We start from the raw sequence: 17,165 nt of genomic DNA, 5'->3' as shown, positions 1-17,165 counted from the left end.
TTTACATGTCTAGTATACTTAGGGAATATCTGTGTCACAAGCCAGCCAGCTTTTTCCAGGTTAGATTATAACATACAACTTAGTTATTAGGTAAAATCTACAGGGACTATGTTGCTGGATGAGATTACCTAGCTTTCTTCCTCTAACAGCATCTGACTATGTATCTTGTGCCATGAGAAATATATAGCACATTTTATCAGCACAGGGATTCCTGACAAATTATGCTGGCAAATTGTGTTAGCAAATTATGATTAGACATGCTGACATGAACATTATTACTGGGCAAACTCCTCTTGTTCAAACTCTTGTTGAAATAACTCTTCTTGAAATAAACAAGGCAATTCATTTGTGTTAATACATTTGTTTCTGGTACTTGATTGTGGCTCACATTTTTATTTTCTTGGGGGAATATCTTTGGTGCTGCCCTCCTTTTATTTATTTATTTTCCCATTTAGCAAAATCCGAGCATTAGTTTCAGAAACTTGGCTACAGAGTTTAGGCCCATCCCTCCATCCAACGACTGGCATCCTTATGGCAAATAACCACTGCTAAACAGTCAATTTTGTAATCTGCTATGAGGTGTTCTGAGTCATGCTTTGACTGTGGAATTCATTTTAGCTTTCACATTGCCTGAGGGGGGGGGGGAAAGGAACACTGAAAACTCTCTCAAGCATCCCACAGCAAACATCCAAACCAAGAGAGAGGAAACAAAATGCATAACAACTACCACACTGATTCCACATACAGGTTCTTAGTGTCTCACGCAGCTTATGCTTTATTATCATTCAAACTTTTCTCTGTATTTTTGGTCCCTCAAGACAGGCCATTTTTTACTCATTTTGAAAGTCGATCATCCATCACCCTTTTAAAAGGGCTTGCCAGAGATCTGAACAGAGCCCTCGTAATAAAGCAGCAGAGACAGAGGACTAATTGATTCCTATAAATAATGTTGAACTGTAAAGATACAGGAGGTGGCTAGAACCACAGGCATCAATCTTGTCCTTTGACATTTAAGTCTGCATAGGTACACTGTATGCTCCAGCAAATGAACCCATCCATTCTGCACAGAAAATACAACCTGACAATTTCATCCCCCACTTTTTTTTAATCTTCGGAGTTTCCAGTTATACCCACGATAATAATAATAATTATGCCCAAAATATTTTTAAAAAACGTTTCTATTACATGAAGGCTACAGAGGCACCCTTTCTGCGTAATTCATTTCAAACGTTTTGCGGCAGGAGTTCCATGGAGTTCTTCATTGTTTTTCCCCCTTGTGTCCCGAAAACGTTTTATTTCCAGCCTCAAAATATTTTAAATGAATTCTCTTTTAAAATGATTCTTTAGCCTGAAACATTTTCAAAACAATTTTCACTTGCTGAGCAATCTATTAGCTATGTTTTTGACACCTATTTGCCATCCCCAAACTTTCTCCTTGGTGCCATTTTCTGGGTTTACCTCATTTCCCTTCACCTGTCTCAAACCTTGGATCTGGAAACAATGGAAACTGTAGATTTGGTTCTAAAGTCCTTTATTTCATCAGCACATAGGTAGCATCTTACAAAGAGGAATCTGATGATTCGCACGCACACCCCTTACCTATATTCTGTAGTCCCCTTCCACAAAGTCAAACCCCTTATTCTGTTCTACAAACTGCAAAGCGTTGAAAGTCTGGGAACAGTTCACACCTTCCTTTGATAAGGTCAGTGCGCCGAATTCCCCAGGGTGGAAGGCACAGGACTTCTGCCCCACATCAAAGGATGATAATCCACCTCCCCCTGCCTGCCAGCCATTTGATCCTGGCAGACTCAGTTCTGACAACCTGTTTTTTTCCTCATTTTTATGGTTTTTTAAAAACTGTGTGTGGGGTGGGATTAGATCTTTGGAGCATCCATTATACCAGCTGTGACAGTGATGGCGAACCTCTGGCACTTAAAGCCCTCTCTGTAGGCACGCAGAAACAGAGTCCCCCCCGCACATCTAGGCTGGCCTGGGCCACTGAGCTCAATTATTAGCATTAAACCTATGACCTAATTTTGGGGAAGCAGTGTAGGTAACCCTGTTAAGCGCTGTTAAACCCCACTGATTTTCATGCGAAGAACTGAAGCGCAATCCTTTACCTGGGAGTAAGCTTGGTTGCTGGCAATGGGGCTTGCTTCTGCGTAAACCCTCCTAGGGTCATGATTCACCCATTGGAAGAGTTGCATGGTTACTTTAAAGCAAAGCCACCAACTACCACCAAGCTTACTCCCGAGTAACACACATCTCGGAACCAACCATTTTTTCTAAACTAAAACCTCAGTATTCAGGTTAAATTGCCGTGTTGGCACTTTGCGATAAACAAGCGGGTTTTGGGTTGCAATTTGGGCACTCGGTCTCGAAAAGGTTCGCCATCACTGAGCTATGAGAATCACAGCAAGAAGCTTTGAAGCAATGAAGCATCTATTCAACACATACCTCAAAAAAGAAAATAAAAAACCCTAATGGTGGCGATGAACCATTTCAAGGGGGTGAGTGTGGACTAACAGAGATGAACTGAAAATGTTTTACAAACATTGTAAGTGATATGTGTGGAAAGGGCCAAGCATAGAGTTTAAAATGGGCAAGTGGGAGTACATACTCAAACATTGCCAGAGTAAGAGGATTTATGTTAATTTTTGGACTACTGGACAAAGAATACTGGAAACCAAAAGAGTCAGCTGATTGTTGTGGGCTTTCCGGGCTGTGTGGCCATAGTTTGGTAGATCTTGTTCCTAATATTTTGCCTGCATCTGTGGCTGGCATCTTCAAGGTGTATCACAGAGGCCCTTTCCGCACTGCGGAAAGGACGCTCCCCCACCGACAGGAATTCTGCTGGTGGAGGGGTGGGGGCCGTTCGCACCGGAGCGTGTGAGTGGCCCCTGCAGAGGCCAGCCCGGAAGAGGCGGCTCCTTACGGTGTCGCCTCTTCCCCGTCCCTCTCCCACTCCCCTCGTTGCCTTCATCGCCCTGCTGGACTGCTAAGACCCGCCCACGCTGCCCTCCGACCTCCAGGGGTTGGAGGACAGCGAGGGAGGGTCTCAGCAGTCCAGTAGAGCGATGAAGGCAACGCAGTGAGTGGAAAGCCGGACGGCGAAGAGCTCAGCATGTTCAGCCGGTGCCGTTCGCACCGCTTACTGCGGGGAATGTTAACTGTTTTCCAAAAACCTCCACTCCAGGAGGGTGCTGGAGTGCCTGTTGGAGGTGCTGGGTGCCATTTCGGCGCTGCTGCGTTTTAGCAGTGCCGCCTGTGCGAACGGCTCCCTGGGGACGGTGTTTTTGCCGTCCCCAGGGGTTCTGCCATCTCATTCCATCCGATCTTGAGGAAGGGCCAGAGAGAAGTGAGAAGGTAATGTTTAGAGGGGTATATATTGTCTGTGTCCCAGGGTGGGGAACCAATCAGTAAGTGTTTGAGTAGAACTTGCTATGCAAAGGTGTGGTTGACTGCATTGTATTGAGGGTGGGGTTTTCAGTCCATTTACATTTGTATTCATATTTGCATTCCCTGCAGTAGCAACAGCATTAGTGAATGCAGATCCTGCATCTGGGTGGAGTTCATTGTCCATTGTTCATTGACCCTTCGCCTTGATTCTGTTGTTTTTAAGAATTGCTAGCCAAGTTTTGTTAATTCTCAGAGTCTCTTCCTTCTTGCTGAAGTAGCCTTGGTGTTTGTTTTCAATAGCCTCCCTGTGTAGTCTAACCATCTAAGTTGTCCAGAATTTCAGTGTCTTCAAATAAAATATTATGTCCGGTTTTGTTAAGAGCATGTTGTGCTGCTGCTTAAGCTGACAGTGTCTTTTGTGCTCTTTAATACGAGTCTGAATGCTGCATTTTGTAATTTCTATGTAGACCTTTCCACAGCTGCAGGGTGTGCGATAGACTCCTGCAGAAGTGAGGGAGTCTTTCTTGTCCTTTGCTGAGCGTAGCATCTGCTGTATTTTTCTGGTAGGTTTGAAGATTGTTTGTAAGTTACATTTCTTCATCAGTTTTCCTATTTGATCTGTGATTCCCTTGGTGTGTGGTAGAAATATTTTTTCCCTGTGGTGGGCTGTTTCTTCTCAGTCCTCTCAGTTTTTCTTGGTTTTAAAGCTTTTCTGATTTCTGTTGTGGAGTTTGCCTGCAGAGCCCAGTCTAGATAATTGATTTCATCAGGGAGGAGGTGAGGTTTACAGATTTGTTTTGCACGACCTGTCAAAGTTTTGATTATACCCCTTTTTTGTTGTTGTGGTTGGAGTTTTTAATGTAGATACTGGTCTGTGTGTGTTGGTTTTCTGTTTACTGTGTGGCTCAATTGATGGTTGGATTTGTGAACAATCAAGACATTTAAAAAAGGCAGTTTTCCTTCTTTTTCAGTTTCCATGGTAAATTGCATGTTTGGGTGGATGCAGTTAAGGTGGTCCAGAAAATTCAGTAGTTCTTCCTCGCCATGGCTCCAGATTGTAAAAGTATCATCCACAAATCAGAACCAAGTTGTGGGTTTTCTGGGTGCTGTTTTGAGGAATTGTTTCTCTAAATGTTCCATGTAAACACTGGCTGAGGGGGCTTCCCATGGCTACCCCAGCTGTTTGGATATGTCTGCCATATTGGAAGAAAGGATTTCTAAATTGTTGGCACCATGACTGCAAAGATGGGGGAAGCAAAATCAAAGCATCTCAGATGGTGGGGGAAGCAAAACAGGGCCTCTGCAGATGAACAGAATGGACGGGTAGGTTCATATGGGAGAAGGTGCTCCTTATTTCTGAATCTAGCCTACTTGGTGTATTGAAGCAAGCCTTTATTGGCATAGACAGCAGTAAAACAATAATAAAACAGATTAAAAAGCATATACAACATAGGATATACATGTTAGGACAAAGGAAATCTACTAGCATTTAGTAATTTCCAGGAGAAAGTCTGCCTCTATCATACAGAGAGAAGGATCAGGGTTGTCCAACAAGTAGTGTAATCTAAATAAATCGGGGAGGTCGGGTAAATGTAAGGGAGTGAGATTCACATACTTGGATCTGATTTCCTTGAATCTGAGACAGTGAAGTAATTGGTGGGCCAGAGATTCAACTGAGCCATCGTTACATGGGCACAATCTTTTAGCCTTTTCTTGCTTATTAAATCTGCCATGTAACAAGGCAGAAGGCATAACATTGAACCTGGCGAGCATTATGGCTCTCCTTTGAATACTTGGTGTATTGGTGTAGTGCACAGGTGTCAAATTCGCGGCCCTCCAGATGTTATGGACTACAGTTCCCATCATCCCCTGCCAGCATCATGCTGGCAGGGGATGATGGGAGCTGTAGTCCATAACATCTGGACGGCCGCGAGTTTGACACCTATGGTGTAGTGTAATGGTATATTGGTTTGAGTGTTGAACTAAGACGAAGCTCATTTGCCAGTGACTATTGCTGAACCTATTATACTTCACAAGATTATTGAGAGGTAAAATTGAGGAGAGGAGATCCATCTGCCCTAAGTACTTTGAAGGAACGGCAGATATTAGAAATGTCACAGGCTGATTCCGCATGGGCCAAAAACAGCAGTGTGAAAATGGTGTGGAAATGGTATAAAAGGGTTTAAAACGGTGTAAAAGGGTTTATACTGTTTTCACACCGTTTTCACAACACTCTTTTTGGCCCATGCGGAATCAGCCACAGATAGATAAAACCTTCATTGACCGCTGTGAGTGTTGTCCATTGCTGTTCTCTGTGGATGTTGTCCTCCTCTTCCACTTCTACAGGAAAGTAAGTAAACTATCACTAAGTATGTGCATTCCACTGTGCCATGTAGTATGGATATAAGGGAGGCCCAAATAGGGCACAGCAATTATTAGGAATTTCTCCTGTACCATGTTTATGTATTCACAGTGGTGTAGCGCCCAGGGGGCATGGGACGTCTTGCACTGGGCACGTGTCGGTGCTGGGGCGGTGTGGGGGCATGGCAGGGGCGCAGGGCACACATGTGCTCCAAGCACCGTTCCCCCTCGCTACGGCTCTGTGTATTCACACATGGATTATTTTCCAGGTCTTTCCTTTAATCACTGCATGCAATGCATGCATGCAGTTCTGTGTACAACAAAGAAACATGACCATATCTCTCTTGCTACTGGGGCCAGACTTTCTAAAAACTGGCCAGATTAATCAGTTGCCAGCCATTTTGAAATGTTACTTGGTTATATTCTTGAACGTGAAGTCACAATAACCAGACCTTTACACTGAAACTCTGTGCGGAGTTACTCCAGTCTAAACCCACTGATTAGATTGGAGTGGCTCTACTTAGAACTGCACTATTAGAATGTTAAAGAGTCTTTGTGCAGGAAAGAGAACTTGGATGGATTCTTTAGGAGCAACTATTCATGCCACCACGGGAGATGAATGCATCAGCATGTCGGCAGTGAATTTCAGGAGGAGTAGAGAATGGAAGATGGGAGAAAGATAAGAGTAACTGCATTGATTCAGAATATTTTCTTTGAAGTTGAATCCCAGTCCTTGATCAGTTTTCTTGCGCTGCATAAAATGGATAAAGATTTGAAATACAAAAAGCTCCCCCTAAAATAATACTTCATGCAAGCTGACATGTAGCATAATCATGTGCTTTGAAGACAAAAGAAAGGTCTTGAGAAGTATTTGACAGTGTATGAAAGCAATATAATTATGTCATGGGTTGAGAATTTCTGCAGAAATGTGAAAAGTTATGACCACATTTCAGAACAAATTACAACTTTGACTGTGTTCTTGAGTAACTGATGACTTGGAATTACCTTATTTAACTCAATTTACTCATTTGGACATCTTTTGAAAAATATTCTGAATTTTATGCATGGAGAAAAATGTGCATGACCATTTCAAAGTGTTTTGGAAGTGAACAGCTCCATTTGATTGGATTCTACCTGTTACAATGAGTTTTCTGACTTGCAAAGAAAAGCCATCATTCATTGTTTATGGGACCACATAACTAAACATTTATCCATCTAAAATAAGGTTGCCAGTTCTTGATTTCAAAGATTCTGGGGTCTTGGGTACAGTTCCTCTGACTACATGCAGAGTCATTATCTATTATAGAGAAACAGGCTTCTGTTTAACTGGCCCAAAGAATAATTCTCAACATCTGTCCTCTAAAAGAGGCCTTTTGTGTGGTCACAACACAGCTGAGTTAAGGCAACCCCATAATTTTCAGGGCAAGAGATGTTCAGAGATGGTTTGACATGGCCAGCCTCCACATTGCTACTAGGCTTGGAGATATGGATGCAACAAATACCAGATTTGCCCCGAATCTGGGCAAATTCGGGCATATTCTGGCAAAAATCAGCCAAATATGACTTGCTCAATGGGAACGAATCCGAAAGCAAGGTATTCTGGCTTTTTGGGGTATTTTTTGGTGTTTTTTCACGTTTCGGCCTGCTGACAGCGCATTTTTAAAGCTAGCGGCTCCAAAATCTCAGAGTATTGTCCAGAGACTGTCCTCATGACACCACCCAAGTTGTTTGAGGTCTGGTTTGGGGGGACAAAGTTATGGACACCGAAAGAGGGTGCCCCATCCCACATTGTTTCCAATGGGAGCTAACAAGAGATGGGGCTACCCTTTTGAGGAGAATCCGCATAACTTTGGACCCTAGGCTCTATCTTTCACCAAACTTCGGATGGTATATGTCAGGGACAGTCTCGGGATGTCACCCTGAAATTTACAGTTGCCGCTAACTTTCTGAGGAGCCAAAACGTGAAAAACATCCCAAAAATACAAAAAAATTCCAACAGACTCTAATTTTTTGGATTTACCTGAATATTCGGGTTTATCCAAATATGTTATTTATCTTATTTATTTTATTTATTTATTGTTTCGATTTATAAACCGCCCCATCCCCAAGGGGCTCTTCAGATATAGAGATAATTTTATGCCCAAATAAATCCGAATTTTACTGAAATTTTAGGGTATTTACCTTGCCACCCTGGTATTCCTTGGAGGTCTCCCAATGAAATACTTACCAGGGTCAACCCTGTTTTGCTTCTGAGACGTGACAAAATCAGACTCGCCTGGGCTATCCAGGTCAAAGTGAAAGAGGACATAGCAATGAGGAATACATATATCATGCCCATTTCATGGTTGAATGCTCCTTTTAGCGCAATTCTGTGCAACATAGGATCATCATTACTGAAAGGTCTTCTAAATATAGGCTGGATACGAAGAAGAGAAGAGTTTGGATTTATATCCCCCCTTTCTCTCCTGCAGGAGACTCAAAGGGGCTTACAATCTCCTTGCCCTTCCCCCCTCACAACAACCACCCTGTGAGGTGGGTGGGGCTGAGAAAGCTCCGAAGAGCTGTGACTAGCCCAAGGTCACCCAGCTGGCATGTGTGGGAGTGCCCAGGCCAATCTGAATTCCCCAGATAAGCCTCCACAACTCAAGTGGCAGAGCTGGGAATCAAACCCGGTTCCTCCAGATCAGAGTGCACCTGCTCTTAGCCACTACACCACTGCTGCTCCAGGCAAGTAGCAGGCAAGTAGCATTGAAGGGAAGTAAAACAACATCAGCACCATTTGTTAGTCTGCCTCATAGAATGATTTCCATATTAGCCTATAGACTGAATATATATATTCAGTGTATAGGCCCGTGGTGGCGAACCTTTGGCACTCCAGATGTTATGGACTACAGTTCCCATCAGCCCCTTCCAGCATGGCCAATTGGCCATGCTGGCGAGGAAGACTGATAAATATGATCCATAACATCGGAATATAAGGAAGTCCCACCACCAAGGACTCAAACTAATATTCAGAATATATATATATATATACCTGTAGCAGTAGAAGTGATAAGTAGTCTGCAGCCATTTACACCTGGATCTTACTGTAGCCAACCTGACTTGGGTGGTGCAGAGGGGGAGAGAATAGTCTTTCTCCTGGAATGCTGCCCTCTCAGACCTGGCAGAAAAGTGCCCTGAATGTAGGAGTCTGTTTGGATTCAGAAACTCCATCTTGGGACTGTGGGAGCAAGAATGCCTAAAGAACCTTGGGAGCAAGAATGCCTAATGAACCCCCCCCACACACACACCTCATGCCTGGCCCATACTCAGGAAACAGCATTTGAATATGAACAGCAGCACACCTGGGCAAAAACAGTTCTCTTGTCTACCTCTCTTAATCTACTCAAGAGTCTACCTCTGACTCATCATCCTTGTGACCATTTATGTTGTGACAACCATTAAGGGTCGTTACCTGTATTGTCCACCAGCCAGCAAAAACCATTGAGATAACGGGTCAGCCATCAGGTCAATGGTCCTGCGACAATCCAAAGACCATTATTACCTCACCCTTTGGAGACAGCAGGAAAAAATCCGCTTTGTCAAGGATTTCCTTTGCCCCAAGACATGTTTTTCCCTATAAAATCACACCCCAGACCTCAGTCAGGTGTTCGGTAATATTGTTCCAACAGCACTGATCATCCAGAGCCTAGCCCCGTGGTGGCGAACCTTTGGCACTCCAGATGTTATGGACTACAGTTCCCATCAGCCCCTGCCAGCATGGCCAATTGGCCATGCTGGCGGAAGAACTGTAATCCACAACGCTCGATAAAATTCCTGAGCCTATACCGTCAGGTCTTTGTTTTCATGGACATCCCACCTCCTGCAGATTATATCCTACTGGAAAGCCTTGTATGTTGTGTTGTTTTATCCCCAGTAAGTAGGAATTTATTTTTATTCCCTTGTTTATTTTCCCTTTAAAAAAGAATTTTATTTTCTCTGCAAGTTTCTTACATCTGTAGAGCACAAGGGGTATTTCAAAAGTACCATCTTGCTAGCAATGTTTTGAGAATTAAAGCAGAGCAAAGGCACTTAATATCGTGGAAGCTGACCAGAGGGGTCACACTGGGGGCGAATTAGCAGCTGCAGCTCAGAGGGCTGTGCAGAATTCTCGACTGCACAGGTATCTTTCCCATGCTCACACTGGTGCAATTTTGCCATGCAAAAATGGTCATAGTATGAATGTGTGATTTCCAGAGGAAAATGTCTGTCACCAGACTGAAGTCCCGCAAGAATTTTTTTTAAAGGTATCTTCCAAATCAGGAGTTGATAAAATAAAGGTTTTTCTTCCTCCAACCTCTCTGTGATATTGCACAAACATTCTCATTAGACTCATGAGAATAATCAGCTATTTTGAGGACAGGGCGAAGAAAGATTCCCATTTCTAACACAATCTATCAATCAAAGATTTTATCATATAGCCATAGGCCTTCACAATGTAAGATACAAAAAGAATAACAAAAAGATAAATACAAGTCAAGTCAACTTTATAGTAGAACCATAGGCCATTACAATATTACTATAAAAGTCAAATTAACAACAACAACAACAACAATATACGAACAGATTAAAAAATTACGACTAAAAATCAATTATATGGACACTAAGACCCTCACAATCCCCCTTCCAATATGTCTAAATTAGATTCAGGCATATCTTATGCAGCTTTTGGTTAAAAAGATAAATAGGTAGATAAACCATACTATCAATGAAAGAAAAACGTTAAAATCAGCAATCATAAGGTTCCCACTTTAGAGTTCTTCTCAGCAGTTAAATAGCATTAAAAACCCTGTTAACCATACAAGATCATACTAAATGGGAAATTATTCGAAGTCTACTGCTTTCTTTGATGCCACCTTGACTGTGATTTTGTTGACTGCCAGTGCAAACCGAGCCATTCTGTAGGATACAGTACTCTGGTTTCTCTTCAGATCCTATAAAACTTTCATTTCTCATTCCCATGCCTGTGTTTTTCATATGGTGGAAAAAAATGCTTTGTAGAGAAAGCTGCTCATCCTTGATTTAAATCATAGGTGTCAAACTCGCGGCCCTCCAGATAAGAACATAAGAACATAAGAACAAGCCAGCTGGATCAGACCAAAGTCCATCTAGTCCAGCTCTCTGCTACTCGCAGTGGCCCACCAGGTTGCGCTTAAGAACTTTCCACGTGGCAGGATGTGAGAGCGCCAATGAGCGCTTCTGCGGCTGTTGCTCGAGGCACCTGGTCTGAACTAAGAACATTGCAATCTCAGATCAAGGAGGATCAAGATTGGTAGCCATAAATCCGACTTCTCCTCCATAAAATCTGTCCAAGCCCCTTTTTCAAAGCTATCCGGGTTAGTTATGGCCATCACCCACCTCCTGTGGCGGCGCTCATGTTAAACACCAATCACCGCGTTAGCGTGAAGAAGTGTTTCACTTTATTAAAGGTCCTAATTCTTCCCCAGCATTTTCAATGAATGCCCCTGGTTCCTAGTATTGTGAAAAGGAGAAAAATGTCTCTCTGTCAGCATTTTCTACCCCATGCATAATTTTATAGACTCCAATCATATCCCCCCTCAGCCTCCTCTCCAAACTAAAAGAAGGTCCCAAAGCGCTGCAGCCTCTCCTCATAGGGAAGGTGCTCCAGTCCCTCAATCATCACTTGTTGCCCTTCTCTGCATTTTTTTCTATCTCCTCAATATCCTTTTTTTTGAGATGCGGCGACCAGAACTGGACACAGTACTCAAGTGCGGTCGCACCACTGCTTTATATAAGGGCATGACAATCTTTGCAGTTTTATTATCAATTCCTTTTCTAATGATCCCCACAGCATAGAGTTTGCCTTTTTCACAGCTGCCATGCATTGAGTTGACATTCCCATGGAACTATCAGCTAAGGCGCCTAAATCCCGCTTTTCTGGTCACCAGCGACTGATAGCGCACTGACCCTGTGGCGTCGTATGTGAAGTTTGGATTTTTTTTTTGCCCCTATGTTGCATCGCACTTTACATTTTGCTACATTGAACTGCATTTTGCCATTTCTTGAGCCCACTCACCTAATTTATCGGAAGGTCGCTTGGAGCTCTTCACAATCCTTTGTGGTTCTCACCACCCTACATAATTGAGTATCATCTGCAAACTTGGCCTGCAGCTACCCACCCTACTTCCAGGTCATTTTATGAATAGGTTAAAGAGCACTGAGATCCCAAGCGGATCCTTGGGGGGGTCACCACTCCCGACCTCTCTCTCCATTGTGAGAACTTCCCATTTACACCCACTCTTTGTTTCCTGTTTCTCAACCAGTTTTAATCCATAGGAGGACTCCCTCTTATTCCTTCATTGCTGGAAGAGTTTTCTCCAGCAGTCTCTGGTGAGGAACTTTGTCAAAAAACCTTTTGGAAATCCAAGTAGACAATATCTGCCGGTTTCCCCTTATCCCACATGTCTGTTTACACCCTCAAAAGAACTCCTGAAGTAAGTTTGTAAGACAGAAGAGTTTGCCTCTGCAAAAGCCGTGCTGATCTTTCTCAAGCGAAGGTCTTGCTTTTCTACATGTTTTATAATTTTATCTTTAATGATAGATTCTACTAATTTACCAGGAACCAGATGTCAAACTGACTGGCCTGTAATTTCGGGTCCCCCCTAGATCCTTTCTTAAAGATTGGTGTGACATTGGCCATCTTCCAGTCTTCAGGGATGGAGCCAGTCTTTCAGGGATAAGTTGCATATTAAAGTGAGAAGATCAGCAATTTCATGCTTGAGCTCTTTAAGCACTCTTGGATGAATGCAATCTGGGCCAGGGGATTTTATGATGTTATGGACTACAGATGTTATGGACTACAGCTCCCATCATCCCTGCCAGCATCATGCTGGCAGAGGGGATGATAAGGCTATGAATCCATAGCTATCTGGAACAGACGGATTCCCTGACACCTGTGATTTAAATCACATTTGAGTAACACCTCGATTTCTTTTCTCTAAGAAAGGAAAATAAATTTAATTTTACCATTCCAGAGAAAATGAGGTGTTTTTTTTTTGGCAAGAGTTATGCATGCTACATTTAGCCAGGCAAACAAATAACTGCTTTCTGAAGCATATTACATTTATTTGAAACTTTGCTTGAGACTGGTGACAATTCCTTGAGGGGTTTTTGTTGTTCTTGTTCACATTGCTCCTGTTGTGAGCTTTAAATTGTCCTCAAAACCTTAAAAACTGAATCCCAAATAATCACGGATGTATTACAGACTGAAAATCCTGATTTGTGATACATCCCGGATTGAAATAGGAAGTTTGGGGATGGATATGTTGTGACTGAGTCTATTGTATCAATATAATCCATTGCACAGCAAAAAGGAAATTACACTGGTAAAGAGGACATCACACTGATGAAGTTGTGAAAGCGGAGGTTCACCTGTGAACCGTTTTGTTGCTGTATTTTTTATCCTTGACGGCAGGAGTCTGCAAGGCAAAAACAACTATTGTGTCACTCACAGGACTCTCTTGAGGTTTGGGACTGTACTTTCCATTAGTGCCAGAACAGGGTGATGACCTGCCAGCACTACGAGACTTTGCAGTTTATTATTGGTTGAGTTGATGGAAGAAGAAGGAGGAGGAGGAGGAGGAGGAGAGGAGGAGGAGGAGGAGGAGGAGGAGTTTGGATGTATATCCCCCCTTTCTCTCCTGTAGGAGACTCAAAGGGGCTGACAATCTGCTTGCCCTTCCCCCCTCACAACAAACACAGTGAGGTAGGTGGGGCTGAGAGAGCTCCGAGAAGCTGTGACTAGCCCAAGGTCACCCAGCTGGCGTGTGTGGGAGTGCACAGGCTAATCTGAATTCCCCAGATAAGCCTCCACAGCTCAGAAGAGCTGGCAGAAGCGGGGAATCGACCCGGTCCCTCCAGATTAGATACACGAGCTCTTAACCTCCTATGCCACGGCTGCTCCGTTGATGTGTATATTACTGTAAGTCATGCAAACTGAGAGTCGATATTGCTTATTTATATAATATTTATTAAATTGTATGTGAGGTCTGACATGCAACGCACTGATTTTTTTCCAGTTAAACACATACGTTGCATGGTTTGTTGTATTGGGGTGATATCTAACCCCCAGGAATTCTGCAGTAGCAGTGGAAGAGATCAGTCATTTCCAGGCATCATGTAAAATGCCACAAAACAGTTTTGACCAGACATTGTAGCGGAAAAGAAACAAATTCCTGAGTACGTTTAGAAGCAATGGCTCTACAACACTAGCTTATTTGCCATGAATTACTGTGACTCTCCATGTGACTAGAGAGTTCTTATACGTGCTGTTTAGGCATAACATTTGATTTTTCTGGCTACTACTCTCAACTGACCATTCTGTCTGATTTCATTAAGGCCTCTGTCTGAGAGAGTTTTATCTGAAGATTTGGAAACAGTGCCCAGGTTTTGTTAAAGTGTCTTTGATACAACCTAACAAGACACAGAGATCAGTTGTGACATCTTTCATGTTTCCTTTACCAATCACCAGTTTCGTCTCCTTTATGATAAAGTAATTTCTCTATCTTTTCCCTTCCGGTTCTGTGCTCCTCAGAATCTATCTTACTGTGATTATTTAGCAAACGGTGGAGTTCACAATTGAATTTCCAACACTTTCAGGGCTTTGGATGTGGGGCTCATTCCGCACATGCAGAATAAGGCACTTTCAAACTGCTTTCAGTGCTCTTTGAAGCTGTGTGGAATGGCAAAACCCACTTGCAAACAGTTGTGAAAGTGGTTTGAAAACGAATTATTTTGCGTGTGCGGAAGGGGCCTGTGACTGGAGGTACCTACTGTCACCAGTCTTGCCACTAGTCTCAAGCAAATGTGGATTTTTCTGGATGTCAGTGGGCCCCAAGAATGTTCACTAGAAGCCTATGGTTGACTGCACATAGCAAGGCCGGGTTGACTCACTCTTGGACAAATGCAATATTCTAGAGTATGCAGTAGGTTAATAACTTAATTCGCTTTCTAATTCCTTTCAACCACTAGCGGAGTTTAATGTAGTGGGAAGTAGAATTTGCAACTTCAAGGGAGAATGCGATTGAATTCTAGTGCTGCAAGACCCCCAAAACCTTAACTGCATCTCACAAATGGGGCATGTATTGACCTAATAATTATATACCAGACAATGTTAGCCATTCTAAGAAAATACACCATGGAGATAAATTCAGTCTAGTTGCTTAATAATTTCATCTAGCAAGTCCAGTAAGCAATCACAATTCTCTCATGCACAAGCAATTGATAAAAGCCAGAAAGCAGGTCTGCAAGCCATTATTCCTTCCTTCTATAGTCTGATGTCTCCAATTCCCTGGCTTCCAGCCACCTACAGAAATTTCTGTAAGCAGTTTCTGTCAGTCACTACCAATTCATTCCTCCTGATGTAGAGAGAGAGAAAAAATAGGAACTTCAGAACTCACCTAGAAAACAATGCCACTTTTCCAGTTCATTTCACATCTTATTGAAGAATCACATGAATAGACCTGGCAGGAAGCATGAGGCATGCCCAGACTTAGCGACTGACTATCTTAGGAAAACAAAGCACACGTTTCCTCTGAAAGGCTGACATCCTTCAGGGGGCTTTTAATTGGTTCAATGAAAAGCAAGTGGCAAACAAGAAGAGGCTCCAACAAGAAGAGGAGGGAGGAAAGCGAGGGAGGAAGGAGAAGGAGGAGGGGAGGGAGGGAGGGAGGAGGAGGAGAAAGGAGAAGGAGAAGGAGGAGGAGGAGAAGGAGAAGGAGAAGGAGAAGGAGAAGGAGAAGGAGAAGGAGAAGGAGAAGGAGAAGGAGAAGGAGAAGGAGAAGGAGAAGGAGAAGGAGAAGGAGAAGATAACCCACGTTTCTCTTCGGTAAAGAGTCTTGAAGCAGCTTATAAGCTCCTTCCCTTCCTCTCCTCACATCTTGTGAGATGGGAGTGGGAGTAAGAGAGTTCAAAGAAGGATTTAGAAGAACTTCCTTGTTGTTAGAGTGCACAGCAGCAGGATTGCTGTGGAGAGAGTGGGGAAACAAACCTGGCTCACCAGATGAGTCTACCATTCATGTGGAGAAGTGGGGAATCAACCCCAGTTCTCCGGATAAGTCTTAACCACTACACCAAGCTTGATGGACTAGGATAAATGTCAAACCCTGGACCTGAGACCAAATAAGACTCTGAAACCATCGGTTCAAAAGACTTTATTGGAAAACGTTGATGGCCAGCAAAAGAAATGCCAATTCTGAACTGTCTTTTCCCAAACCCCAATATATCAACCCCCAGTGCTTATCCCCCCTCCCATCTTTTCCCACGCTACTCAACTACAAAGGAAAACTGTGAAATGGTGAGATAGAACTTCAAGGCCAAAGGATGAGATAAGCAACCATCTGACCTGGGCACTCCTGCTTGTTTCAGTTAGGCAGAAAAGAAAGTAACTTTCCATCCAGACTCCTCGCTCACCCTCCCAGTTGCGACCAGGCTTCCTCGATGCCAGGCTCCCACCTGACAATAAGTCTTCTTATCTTCCTCTTGAATGACTGGATAGCCCAGCATCCTCTCCGAGGAGTTTGATTTATGGTTACCCATTGAGCATTGTGACAAAATTCTTGTTTCCTCAAGATCTCAGCTAGAAAAGATTTCCAGAAGAAAGACGATCTTTCTGGCCAGAGTGCTGCATCTTCAACAGTACTGATTTCCCACCTTGACCACAGATCCTCTCCAAGGCTGTAGTTGGATAATTGGTTGGGTTCTACCAGCACTTCCGCCAAATCTCACCCAATGCCTCTGCTCGCTGCACACGGCTATTGTCCATGTGCATCCCATGATACCTTGTCCAAGCCTTCTAAATGGTCAAAAAAGTTAAAATATATATTTGACATAAGCCTCCTTCACAAGATAACTATGACATCATAGATTAAACTTAGCCTGAATGTCCTGAGATTCTAGGGAGAGTTTTACCTTAATGAGAGAATACTATGACCGGGTCCTCCGCATGGAAAGGAGGGTTCCAAGGTCACACCCAGACTTTTACCAGATGTGGCTGCTTGTAATGCTACATCACTAAATCTCAGCAGTTTGAAGCCCTCAACCGACCCACCCGGCCGAGCCACAGGACCTCCATCTTCAATGGATTAATCCTTAATCTACTCTTTTCCAACCAATGAGCCATGGCCCCCAGACATTGTGCCAAAACATCTGGGGCAGCAGCCAGCTGGCCATCCATCAACAGAACAAGCTGGGTGTCATCAGCATGTTAATGAGAACTCAGCCCAAAACTCTGGACAAGCTGCACCAGGGTCAACATGTAGATGTTCAACAACACTGGAGAAAGGAAAGGCCCTTGCGACATTCCACAAACAAGTGGGTGTTGCTGAGACGCCGCAAGTGTCCCCTGC

This window comes from Sphaerodactylus townsendi, linkage group LG03 (assembly GCF_021028975.2).
Source record: "Sphaerodactylus townsendi isolate TG3544 linkage group LG03, MPM_Stown_v2.3, whole genome shotgun sequence".
Classification (NCBI taxonomy): domain Eukaryota; kingdom Metazoa; phylum Chordata; class Lepidosauria; order Squamata; family Sphaerodactylidae; genus Sphaerodactylus; species Sphaerodactylus townsendi.
This window is presented reverse-complemented; position numbering follows the sequence as displayed.